General features: G+C 37.7%; 1 pseudogene; it reads right to left on the bottom strand.

Moving 5' to 3' along the window:
- Positions 1–8,846: 8,846 nt before the first annotated feature.
- Positions 8,847–8,957, bottom strand: LOC125472743 (annotated as a pseudogene).
- Between the last annotated feature and the right edge of the window lie 2,341 nt (positions 8,958–11,298).

The raw sequence follows: 11,298 nt of genomic DNA on the forward strand, positions 1-11,298 counted from the left end.
AAAGAGGGAAAGATTAAAGGGTGTGGCTAGGGCCTTGGTTGTGTGTCCTAAAGTGCCTACAAGGACTTCAAAGTGGCTAGAAAATACGGACGTTTAAGTTTAGGAAAGGTTACCAAAACGGGAAACTTAGGGTTAACTTTCCTAAAATAGGAAACCTTGTTTGAGTAGGATTCTTCGTTTTGGTAAGAATTCATCGTTGGCGTAGGAATTCGTCGTTTCTTCAAGTCTTCAACTCATTCATTCCTCTTTCGCTCCAAAAGACTCCAATTTGCATCTTCTTGCACACTTTGGCCTTATAATCTGAAAATACACAAAAGTGGCCTTAAACACTGAAATAGATAAGTAAACACAACATAAATGCACGAGAACAAGCTAATTAAGTCGCATGAATATGCGCCTATCAATTAGCAAAGTTGCTAATCCCCGGCAACGGCGCCAAAAATTTGATGCGAACTAATTAAGCACCCAAATTAAAACCCTCTTGTGACAATTGTAGTAAAGATGCAAGTAGGGATCGTTCTAGACCGGGGATTAGGAGGGATTACTAAATCACTTGGAAACTGACTCAAAAACGTAAAACAAACGTTAAAAACACTAAACTAGACTCAAAGAATGCAAAGCTAAACAGTAAAACACTAAAACAAATCAAAAGACTCAAAGAATACAAAACACTTATAAACACAAACTAAGACACTTTCTAACTAAATTGGACACTAAAGTAAAGGGGGATTGAGGGTTTGACGAAATTAAACTAAATGCAACGATTGTAATTTAAAGGCAGAATGTAAATATGAATGTGATGAAAATATGGATGAATGCTAGCTAGAAGGTTCTTCTCCACACATGTCACACTTGCATACAATTTGATTTTCAGTTGGTCTTTCGATGAATTATGAAACTCAACACCCCGGGTTAATTAGGTCCACTTAAATTAACCGTCAAGTTTTCCTTAAGTTAATGAATTGGATGGGTTAGCGCAACGCAATTCAAAACATTCTCCAAAAGTCCTTTACGTGAAAAGCACAATAAAGATACAATCAAAGATCATTAAGCATCATGAAAACTATAAGTGTCGACGAGGCATTCGTTACTATGATGAGCATGAAACTAGTGCCAAGAATTCATTAAACGCGATTGTTTATAAGCAACCTCCACTACTTGTGAATATAAATTCATAACTATTAGGTGAAACTCACTTATATTCTAGCGTCATATTCATGCATGAAAATTAAGCGTGCACTCTCAATCAACATACATAAATAAGTTATCGAACAAGCAGTTAAACAAATTGAATTCACCATTCATGAAATTCCAACCAAAAGTAATCAATTCATATTGCAAGCATAAACATGGTTTCAAATCACCCCCTAGCTAACTAGGGGGATTTAGCCTCTCATATTCGCAAAAAGAGAAATACAATTGAATTTAAACATAAAGCACAAAGGATTGATTACACCTAGAACGCACGATGAATCCACTTGAATTTCCACGCGTCGAAGCTCCTCTTTCCTCTTATCCTTGCTGCGGCAGATTGGGTTTATGGTGTGTTTTGGATGTTTTTCTGGTTTGGGAATGGGTTTAGGGTGGTAAAGTTGTGCGGCAAGATTGGTGGAAGGTGGAGGAAGGCTACGGCAATAATGGGAAATATGTGGAAATTGGCTGGAATGGCAGGGGGATTCCACGGATTATGGACAGAATGGGAGAAAATGTAAATGGTGGCTGCGGCTATTTTTTAATTCATTAGGGTTATGGTGCGGATTAGAGAGGAATCATGAGTGAGTGTGTAGAAATAAAAAATGGGAATTTTGGAAGGGTGGCTACGGCTAAAAAAACAAAGAAGAATGGCATTTGCGGATTAAATGGAATGGAGAAAAAGGTGAATGGGAATTTGCGGCTGATATGTTTTTAGGTTATGGAATACACGGATTGAATGAATAATGGGAAAGAATAATGGAGTGAATGGCTTAATGGTTGAATAATGGGAGCATGATTATGGAATGCACGGCAGGTAAGAAAATAAAATGGGATGGTGGCTACGGAATCAAACCTTTTTGGTTTATTAGGGTGAATAATTAAATGGGGGGGGCCACGACTTAGGTTAGAATGTGAATGTGGCTGATGAGAAAATGGCAGCCACGGCCTTGTAAGGCTAATGGGATTTTTGTGGCTGTTTTGTTTTATTATAAAAATGAAAATAAAATGGAAGGCTACGGATTGAATTTGGGAGAGAAATAGGTTTAATTAAAGGGTGCGGCTGCAAGGTTAGAGGGCTAGGGTTTAGAAGCATGGATTTGGGCCTAAATGCCCCCCCTTGCACGGCAAGGATAGGGAATTGGGCTAAAGCCCACGACATTGGGTGTTAAGGGCCCTAGGGCCTTCGTTTTGTGTCCTAAAGCGCCTACAAGGACTTCAAAATGGCTAGAAAATGCGGACGTTTAAGATTAGGAAAAGTTACCAAAACGGGAAACTTAGGGTCAACTTTCATAAAATAGGAAGCCTTGTTTGAGTAGGATTCTTCGTTTTGGTAAGAATTCATCGTTGGCGTAGGAATTCGTCGTTTCTTCAAGTCTTCAACTCATTCATTCCTCTTTCGCTCCAAAAGACTCCAATTTGCATCTTCTTGCACACTTTGGCCTTATAATCTGAAAATACACAAAAGTGGCCTTAAACACTGAAATAGATAAGTAAACACAACATAAATGCACGAGAACAAGCTAATTAAGTCGCATGAATATGCGCCTATCACATGCCCTTGTGCTTACTTCTCAAGTTCCTTGTTCGTGTAACAAAGAGACAAGCACTAAAGTTTGTGTTGATTAAGGGTTGTTCAAAGCAACTCTTATTTCTTCAAACAACAATTTCTATTTGAAGAATTATGACATTAAAAGTGTTGTCCTTCTCATGTTTAGACTTATCTAACATATTCTTCCAATGATGCATTATCAATAGGAAGATTGTGAGGATGAGACTACTTAGTTACATCTACAAGCCATTAAAGACAATCTATGGGATTGTAGAACTAAGTCCGGAAATTAAAGCATTCGGCTTTTCTTTGTGAAGTTTTGGATAGCGTTTGCAAATATATTGGTAAACAAATACATAACGAATATAAATTGATTGATTTTAAGCCATTTGATTTGGGTCTTTAAATCAAATAGCACCACCCACTATTTTTGGCAAATTCCATATCCCTCATCGGAATTCGAGAGTTTTGTTGAACTCTTAGCGGGGTATGGGAGACTCACCATTACCAAGCCCACCTCAGAATTATATCATTTTGGTTAGCAAAAATAATGATGAGAGAATAACACTTTAGTCATTTACAACTCTTGTAATTACCCATCTAGTTTGGCCTCTAGAGAATGAATGCCTCAGAATTATATCATGTTGGCACCATTGCACTTAGTTAAGTTATTCCCACCATGCTTAGTTTATGTAGAGGTTCAAGCACAACCTCAGAATTATATCATGTTGGTCATACTCGTTGTCTACACTCACCTCATCATATGCGTATAGACTCCTCCTGAATGTAAGCATGCACTTTGTACTCCCCCATTATAGGGTGAAGCCGGTGTACAAGTCACAAACGATTGGAGCCTACCACGGTGGAAGGCCACGAAGAGATATTCGAAGCATCTCTCACTTATCAACTTAATAATGGTTTGTTGAGGGTTTTAGGTCTCATCACATATAAACATACATTTTAATCCAATTAAAACATTTTGGTCCTATTACAACTATTGGTCCATTTGATTGATTTAGTTGTATATAATACTCCCACTAAGCTTTTAAAACGGTTTTTAAAGCAAGAGTATATGATACTACTAACATAAGGTTTGCATTCATTGATGGGCTATATAGTTGCCTTAGGGCCTTAGGATGACTATGAACCTTTGATTCGATTCAACACGAGCCTAGTGTTGAATTTCGGTCTAGGGATGGAGATTGATTTTAGTTACGCGTTTAATCACATTAAGGCATGTTGTCTTATTGGGCGTTGGACCCAACTACTCCAATTTCATGCATATCGAATAAAACAAGAAAGGAGTACTTCAAAGTAAATAAGAGCTTATGCTCTTTTACAACAATTGATCAAATCAAATTACTTTAAAGTAAAGAAGAGCTTATGCTCTTTTACAACAATTGATCATATCAAATTACAACCAAAATTTAATCTACACATTCCCATGGTTCAAACAAATTTGAAACGGCCTTTCACATAGCTCAATTATAGTAGGCTTAGGTTCATAATCACCCTTTCTTTAATTAATTAACGCTTTAACTAATTAAACTTAAATGCAACATTTTCATTTGGTTTTTGTATCCATAGAATTGATTTAAATGGAGCTAAATGAAATGAAAATCCAATTCTCATTTAAAGAGACAAAACAATTTTTGTTCTCTACCTAATTTGGGCCAAAATGCTATGACCTCAACTTGTTTGGGCCATAGTGCAATTAACCTCAACTTTTGGGCTATTTTGCAAAAACTTAAACTTTTGGGGTCACTTTGTAAAAACACAAAAGTCCACTACTTCATGTAATTACAACTAGAACCCAAAAATTTCCATAAAAAATAAAACTTCATTAAAGGAGCAAAACAATTTGTCCTTTTAGTGATTTTGGACCTTTACGTAAAAACGTAAACTTTTGGGTCGAAATGCAAATACACAAAAGTATCAAAACTTTATATAATTGCATAAAAGCCCCACAAGGACCCTAATTGAGTAGGGTGGCCGGCCATTTGAAACAAAATGTATAAAAATTTCAAAGTTTTTGTAAGTGGGGTGTGTGTAATGGAATAAATCATTACACACCAACCCACTAAAATTTCTTTAATTTTTCAAAATAAATATCTAATATATTTAAACATAAGAAATATTTCAAAACAAAAACTTTATGAAATAAATCAAAACTTTGAATCAAAACACCAAACCTTTTGTTTTTGGCAAGAACATATCAAGAACAATGAAGAACATCCATGAAAACCCATAAGAGCTCCATGAACATTCTTCACCCAAAAACATACCAAAACCACTCAAACTTAAGGGAAATAACATACAACCATACTAGGGTATATAGGGGTTCCAAAAGTCACTTTAAAACACTTTTAACAAGTCAAACAAGAACCCAAAAATCCACCCTTTGGATTTGGCCGAATTTCCCCAAAAACATGGCACCAAATTTTAGCTCCAAAATTCATGCTCATATGAACTACATCTACAACATTTGAGATGGCAAATTTTCTAACAAAATTTACATTCAAAGAAGCAAGAATAAAGCTTGTAACAATTACAACATTCAAATCACAAACTATGAACTACAAAACCCAAAAGGATTCACCAACTACTAGACTTAGGCTTTGATACCACTTGAAGGAATATTTGTGAAAAACATGTTCATTTAAGCAACATCAATAGCATGCAATTAACAATTAAAGGCGGAATCATGCTTGTATGCACTGAAAACAAAACATTTACCCATGAAATTCAAAGCCTAGTAGATAGGTGAACCAAGACTCAACTCAAACTTAAGTGAGTTGAGAAATCAATACCTTTGTAGATTCCTCTTTGCATAAGCAAAGGCTAATCACCCAAAGAGAGGGCCTTCATTCCTTGCATCTTAGATCCATGGATTTGGATGGATGAAAAGGTTTCTCCAAGTTCCCAAAATTGAGAACCTCTAATGATTCATGACCAAGGCATAATGAAGAAGAAATGAGTGACCTTGGAGGAGTTTGATTGCTAGATGATCCCTCCAAGGTGGCCGAAATTTTTAGAGAGAAAGGAAAGCTTGTGTTCTCATCCTTTCCCCAAAAACAACCCTTAGTAAATTTTAGGCTATAAAGTCCTTTATATAGTCCCTTCAAATAAGTGACCTAATGGACCAAAAGCCTTATTCTTTTACACATGGCCGGCCTATAGGTTTATTGGGCTTTCAAGCCCTTTGTTTATTCAAGTTGTCATACAACTTGAGTTAATGGGCTTGACATTCAAATCCCATTGGGCCTTGCGGCCCAAAACTAACCCGAGGTCTTTAACGAACTTATTCGTTTGATTAATTAACATATTAATTAATCCTAGCCTTAGATAAATAATTAAACCATTTAATTATTCTTACTCATCTCCGTTGTTTCTTCAAACTCTACCTTACTCGGTGAACGATCCATTAGGTTCCTTTTAGCGAGGCAGTGGGCGATTAAAACTCTTTCTAATCGATTGTGAATTGAAACTTACTTTCAATTCTCCCGTTAGTGATAATACACTTTTAGGGCTTCCACAAACCATGGTTGACGCCTAGCAGCATGTCATGGTTACCCAAGCTAATCAGAAGAGGTGGAGAACCTATTCAGTTTTAGGATTACAAATGCAATACGGTCTTTCTCTAATACAATACTCTTGACCACATTGTTTGGTTTGATAGTTTATTCATGTCTACTATCCAATGTGAGTCTTGTGCTTATATGATTACCTTGAATGTGATTTGGAACACATTCCTAAATCTCATTCATACTTTGGCCAAAGATTCTTAATCATATCATAGAGTATTCTCCCTCAAACAGTTTGAAGGTTAGAGATCCCTTGTTGCGCATTCACTTGCCTCCATGGCTAAGTGGCTTAACCCCAACGATGCCATGGACACCCTCCTGATGGAGTGACTTTGACATAATCAAAGATTAAGGACCTAACCACAAGACAACTGTGATGCCTCAGGTCAAAAGACTAATTTGCATTATCCCAACCATGAGTTCTCATGTGACATGAATATGAGAACTCTTCGTTGATCGTGTTCAGTGAACTCATTCTCTATTGAGCACCTACGTACTTGTCTTGATGTCACACACACCAATGACTTGAGACTAGTCACTCTCCCTGAGAGAAGACATAGCACGTACTGATCTTAACGGACTGTCAATGCCCAATTGACAATCCTATGATCAGGAACGTTTAGGATGTGTCAACGAAAGAATGGTCTCATGAATCTAACTTCTTTAGATCGCATTCTTCCAATCACATATTCCTTGGACTTATCGTTTAAGCATATAACATTTATATGAGACGGCTCAAACAATAATGTTTGCCCTTAATATTAAACTAGATTAGTTTAACATGTGAAATGTCCATAAAGTATCATCATATGATTGGTTTTAGGGCACATTTCCAACACACACAACAAGGCTTCTTCCATCATTCCATGATTCACACGCATAACCACTCCATTTCACTCCATTTCACTCCATCTCTGTCCATTTGCTCTCCCAGTTGCAGAAACCATTCAACCATAGCCAATCTACCTTCATTTACATCACACTTGGAGAACCAACACCGAAGGCACTCTTAAAGGATTTCGACATCAGTTTTGCTTCAAGGGTTTCTTCTTATTAATTCTATGTTCACTCATGTTTTATATTTTTATGTCAAACCTTTTGTAAACATGAAGTGTAACTAATCTCCATCTAGGGATTCGATGTAGCCTTGCAAAGTTTGCCATGTAATCAAGTTAGAATGCTCAGTTTGTCCATCTACTTCTTGTTTCATTCTCTGATTTAATTGTGACTTTGTGAGTTGATTTTAATGTTTGATCATCATTTGAATTAACCACAGGTTGTTTAGCCAAGATTAGGGCACACATCATGCATATTCTTGGTAGATATGTGAATGGATGAAGGGAATACTTTGCAAACAACCTGCCAAGTGTTACCTTTGGTTTTATGAAAGTTTCTTGTTCGTAACACCTTCTTGATTAGGAACCAAAGTTGCACATCACAACTAGGCTCATGATTAAGGACATGTGATCAAATCCACACATCATATGGTTGATCATATCTAAGTGAAACAAACTCAAGAAATAGGTAGATAGCTGAGTATAAACTAACTTAACAAACATGGACTTGGTTTAAGCAATGGTGAAACCGAATCCCTAGCTTCATCTCCATTAGTGCTATCCCATTTTATTAGTTGTTGATTCATTTAATTGTGTTTACTTCATTTTCTAGTGTTTTCAAGTTACAACTACAAATCTGCCTAATTTGATTAGTTTTATTCATTTCATAGAGTTCTGGCAAAACAAGTGATTATATAGGATCAATTAGTCCCTGTGGATTCGACACCCTTACTTGTGCCATTGTACTAAACATATTCTAGCATTAGGAAGGAAAATTACTCATCAAAAATGGCGCCGTTGCCGGGGACTGATTTCAGTCCCTTGTAATTGCTTGTTTGCTATTTAAACTTTGTTCTTTTCATTGTAGGTAGATTCTTGATTTTCATTCAAACTTGTGTTATTTTGTTTCAGGTAGTATATGTCAAATAGACTTGTTGAGTTAGGCCAAAGAATTGAACGGTTAAAGGGCCACACTTTGGACAACTTTGTGCCATCAAGTTCCTCCATTATCCGTGAAGAAGAGGAAGGGAATTCACCTAGTTCAACAAGTAAAGGATCTGAGCACTTTGATTGGGAAAGAGAAGAAGAAATGGCGGGCAACCAAGATGAGCTTCGAGCTTTGGAGGACTTTGCTCAACCAATCATACCAAATTCACCTTCATGCATCTTGCTGCCCACAGAAGCTAGAAACTATGATCTTAAATCTTCACATTTCCATATGTTTCCCTCTTTTTATGGCTTACCTAATGAAGACCCTTTAGCTCATATTAAAGAGTTTTACAATGTTGTGAGTGGTTTACCTTTGTAGGGAGTAAGTGAAGCAAATTTGAGGATGAGAGTGTTTCCTTACACCTTGAAAGATAGGGCCAAGAGTTGGCTGATGACTCTAACACCAGGTTCCCTCACCACATGGGATGCCGTGGCTAAGAAGTTCTTGGAGAAGTTCTTTTCCACTCAAAAGACAGCCACATTAAGGGGACAAATCTTCAACTTCAAACAAGATGATGGAGAACCTTTCAATGAGTGTTGGGAGCGCTTTAAAGGCCTCTTGCTGCAATGTCCACACCATGGGTTACCTTTTCACTTACAAATGCAAATTTTCTATGATGGACTAACCCAAACATGTCAATCAACTGTTGATAATGCAGCAGGTGGAGCATTGAAGAAAAAGAATGCTCAAGAGTCATATAACATTTATGAGATGTTGGGGTCTAATGCTCAACACAAAGATTTAAGGGGTAAGAAAGTTGGAGTCTATGAAACAAGCTCTAATCATGATCTTTTGTTGCAGGTAGCTAACCTAGAAAGGAAGATTGAATCCGTGCTAAACATGGTGCCAAAAGCAAATGAGGTGTGTGCCATTTGCAACATACCAAGCCACCCTACTCATCAATGTCCATCTAGGGAGGCTTATCCCGAGTATGTCCAAGAGCAAGTGAACCTCATGAATTCTTACAATCAAAGGCCAAGGAATGATGTGTATTCCAATACATATAACTCAAGTTGGAGAGAACATCCCAACCTTTCATGGAAGAACAACAATCAATTCCAAAATTTCCAACCAAAACCTGCCACTACCCTTGAGGATACGGTTAAATTGTTAGCCCAAAACACCTTGCAATTCCAACATTCCACAAATAGCACTCTCCAACAACATTCAGCGGCTCTAACCAAAATGGAGACACAATTGGGGCAGATTGCAGATGCCTTGAACCAAAGAGAGGTTGGAAAGTTTCCAAGCCAACCCGTGATACTCCAAAGGAACCAAGAGCAAGCCAAAGCAATCACTACACTTAGAAGTGGTAAGGTTATTGATAATAGAGTTGGCAATGAAGTTACTAATGAATATGATCATGTGAATGCAGGTGTTACTCAAGGAGAAAAAGAGAAACCAAATGAGGAACCAAGCCATGCTACTTCCTCACTTGAAGCACCAAATCTTCACAAGGCCGAGAAACCTTACACTCCACCAATACCATTCCCTGGAAGACTTGCCAAGAGCAAGCAGGATAAGTCATTCAAGGAAATGTTTGATATACTAAGCAAAGTGAATGTTAACTTACCTTTGCTTGATGTCATTAGGAACATGCCAGCATATGGGAAGTTCTTCAAGGAGTTAAACAGCTACAAAAGGAAGTATGGACCACATGAGAAGGTAGTGGTGTCCGAGAATGTGAGTGCAGTTTTGCAAAGAAAACTTCCACCAAAGCTCAAGGATCCAGGAAGTTTCTCTATCAACATCACCATAGGGGACAAGAAAGTAGAGAAGGCGATGCTTGATTTGGGTGCTAGCATCAACTTAATGCCTTATTCCGTGTACCTTCAACTAGGTTTGGGAGATTTGAAAGCCACCACCATTTCATTACAACTTGCAGACAGATCCGTGAAATATCCAAGAGGTATAGTAGAAGATATTCTAGTTCAAGTTGATAAACTAATCTTGCCTGCAGATTTTGTAGTGTTGGACATGGAAGAAGCTCCTATACATGACCGAGAGTTGCCTATATTGCTTGGGAGACCTTTTATGGCCACGGCCAAGACCATCATTGATGTACAAAATGGACTCCTCACTATGACAGTGTTAGGAGAGACAGTTCAATTCAAAGTGTTTGAGTCTCTTTCTCATCCTTCTTCATCTCTTGATTGTTATGCCATTGATGTGCTTGATTCACTTGTTTTATCTAAGTTCTTGCAGGCACAATCTAATGAACCATTACAAACTGTTTTGAGTCAATCTCAAGATGAGTTTGATGAAGAAGATGCACTCATGGAAGAGGTAGCTGCCTTGGAAGCATTGGCACCATATCCTTTGAATGTTTCACCTCTTTTAGAGCCCTTAGAATCATCAATGTCACATCTAACTCCTTCTACTGTTAAAGCACCAAAACTTGAACTTAAACCACTTCCACCACATCTAAAATATGCATATCTAGCTGAATTTGAAACTCTTCCAGTTATCATAGCTTCTGACCTCACCCCAAATGAAGAAGAGAAACTAATTAGGGTGTTGAAAGAGTTCAAATCAGCTTTTGGTTGGTCTATTGCAGATATCAAGGGAATAAGCCCTACCATGTGCATGCATAGGATTCTTTTGGAGGAATGGGCAAAGTCAACCCGTGAACCACAAAGAAGGCTCAATCCACACATGAAGGAAGTTGTTAGGAATGAGGTGTTGAAATTGTTAGATGTGGGGATCATATATCCCATTTCTGATAGCAAATGGGTGAGTGCTATTCAGGTGGTACCTAAGAAGGTGGGAATCACAGTAATGAGGAATGAAAACAATGAGCTTGTGCCCACAAAGCCCACGGCTAGTTGGCGTGTTTGCACCGATTACAGGAAGTTGAATTCTAGCACTAGAAAAGATTACTTTCCTATGCCTTTCATAGATCAAATGCTTGAGAGATTGGCAGGT

This window comes from the organism of the source record quoted next, unplaced genomic scaffold (assembly GCF_019419815.1).
Source record: "Pyrus x bretschneideri cultivar Hongxiangsu unplaced genomic scaffold, Pyrus_bretschneideri_v1 Contig72, whole genome shotgun sequence".
Classification (NCBI taxonomy): Eukaryota; Viridiplantae; Streptophyta; class Magnoliopsida; order Rosales; family Rosaceae; genus Pyrus; species Pyrus x bretschneideri.